A 2609-nucleotide genomic window follows, 5' to 3' on the forward strand; every position below is an offset into this window, starting at 1 on the left:
ACACACACACGGCAAATTCTCTCTGCGTTCACGTTTGCCCTCACAGTTCAGAAAGGCCGTTGCACAGAAGTCTGCTGATGTTTTTACACTCGGCGGTGCAAATATTGTGGTTAGTGAAAACATTCGGAGTCGGCCAGAGTGGGAAGACGTCGCGACAGCTGGTAGTGGGTTTATGATTGTGCATAACTTGAAGCGTATTGCTCTCTTGACCCTAAAACCAGCATCTACTAAGTGATTGGTTGAAGCATAATCATTCCACTTTTGCTCTCTTAAGAAGTGTATTAAAGGCCTACATCACAGTCAGTTTGGATGATTGTTAATGAGCGTCTGCGTGATGAAAATGAAACCGTAGTCTTGATCTTCAGTTCAGGATTTTGTTGTGGTATTTTTATCAGCAGCATTTCTGAGACATTTTTTAATTTGAGGACAAAATCTCTACTGTGTGGTCATGAATTATGGTGTGAAGCTATTAAGATAGTGTGATGTTTGTGATGCAGTCAGCATGGAAGCAAGGAAATTATACGACTGCTGCAGAGATTAGATGGTTTGGATCCCTCTGAAAGTCCGAGTGATTAGAGGTTTTCTTTAAGACTCACAGGCTCTGTGACATTTTGAATTTTGAGATAGCACCTGCAAGTGTTAGTGATTGTAAGACTAAAAATGTACTTATTGTATTTAAAAGGGTATCAATGAAAGAAGACACGGGCTGTCTGATTTTAGCATCAACATATAAATCATTAAGTGTTCAACTTCAAAAATGTTCTAAACTTGGCATTACACTGTGGTGTTAACTATCAGTGTTTCAGTAATGGTTTTCCCGTTCAAACGTGCTAGAAGTTCCCAGCTTTTCGGCACAGAAAAGATAATGACAACGTAGTTACTTTACGCGCGGCGCCACAAGGATTAAGCTTAATTTTGAGATTAGTTTTAAGACTTGTTGCTGCAGATTATTTACCCAAATCACCTTATTTAAAATAGGTAGATTATGGAATGCCTAAAGTAAAATAGTAGTTTAGAGTTTGAATAATAGGACTTTATTCACCTCATCTCTAATGTGATGCATTACATGAAGTGTATGCCCTAAAGGATATATTTAAGAATGATAGCTTGAAATTGCATTGAGAGGCGTTATTCAGAAAGGCAGATTATCACTATAAAATAACATTCTGAATCAAATTGGTAATGTGAAATACAAGAGTGAGAGGATGCGTGAAAGAGTGTGGGACACAGACTAAAACAAGGAGGGGATAAGAGAGAGAACATAAACAGGAATCGCTCAGCTGATCGAATGCTGAAACTGTGCGATGGAGAAAAATGACCTCTGCTGTCACCCCGCCGGCTGGAAAACAGGTTCAATTGAGGCTTGAAATTGGCTAGGCTCTGTTTGTTTGTGCGTGTGAACACTGCTATCTGTCTGCAGGTCTCACAGCCTTTCAGAACAAATGTGGAGTGAGAGAGTAAAGGTGATGGAAAGAAAGAGAAGGAATGAGAGAGAGAGAGAGAGAGAGAGACTACATTCCTTCATTTGCTCTTCCAGCTAACCTGTTTCCTCTCTTCCACCCCTCCTACTCCACCTGTCAGGAATGCAGTTTGTGAGCCTTTGGAATCCTAACAGCCCCTCTGAGAGATGGGCACACACACACACACACACACACAAACATGCACCCACACACGCACGCACACACAATTTGTATTAAAGGTAAAACAAATGAACACTTTATTTAAAGGGATGTGCATATGACTGACATGACACTATCATAAACATGACATGGCCCATGTCATGAACATGAAGGAGTCTTTAGGAATGTTTATGACTGTTGTCATCCAGTGTCATTCGGTAATTGATAACACTTTGGATGCAAAGTTATCATTGTTTGACATGTTAGTGTTATGACCACTTGACATTAACCAAGACAACAATGTCTGTGTTATGACAACTGAACATTATGCAAGACGATATAACCTGTCATAAATATGTGGTTTTATTTGGTCATGAGACCATTATAATTATGTCGTGAATATTTTTCCTTGATCTAAAGTCGAGTGAAACCATTTGGACTTGTTATTAAGATGTTGTAAAAGCCATACGACCAGTTTGATGACAGTGAATACAGTATCAAGGTGATTTGTGGAGTTTTTCATGGATAACATTAGCTTTAGGCTTCATGATCATGACATGTCTCATGCAGACCCCTTTAAGAAGTGTTACAGTATTAAGCGATCCTTTGTTATTCTGCCGTTCTTTTGAGGTCTTCATAACTTCACAAACACATGGAATGATAAACTGGACAGATCGATTTTATCATCCTATGTTAGCTCATGACAGAGATCTGTCTGTCCTGTGTGTATTTTGTTTAATAATTAACAAGAAACTGCAATTGAGTAATGCCAAAGATATGTTTTAGACCATTTAGAAACAGTGTCACCATTAAATAGTTTGCCCAGCAGAGAGCACTGACAAGTTTATTTTACTTTCAGTACATGTCTCGGACACAATTCTTTAATAACTTTTGTTTTTTTACGTTAAAGGATGAACATCTGCTGGCATGTCGTTATCAGTTGTTTTTTTTAAACTCTCAAATATTGATATTGATTTAGGCCTAAGAAAT

General features: G+C 38.4%; 1 protein-coding gene across 19 annotated transcripts in view; it reads left to right on the forward strand.

The window, feature by feature from the left end:
- Nucleotides 1-2609, forward strand: part of dync1i1a (dynein cytoplasmic 1 intermediate chain 1a) — a 55381-nt gene that overhangs the window by 44988 nt on the left and 7784 nt on the right. The gene's annotated exons all lie outside the window — the stretch shown is intronic.

The sequence above is a fragment of the Etheostoma spectabile genome, chromosome 14 (assembly GCF_008692095.1).
Source record: "Etheostoma spectabile isolate EspeVRDwgs_2016 chromosome 14, UIUC_Espe_1.0, whole genome shotgun sequence".
Lineage (NCBI taxonomy): Eukaryota > Metazoa > Chordata > Actinopteri > Perciformes > Percidae > Etheostoma > Etheostoma spectabile.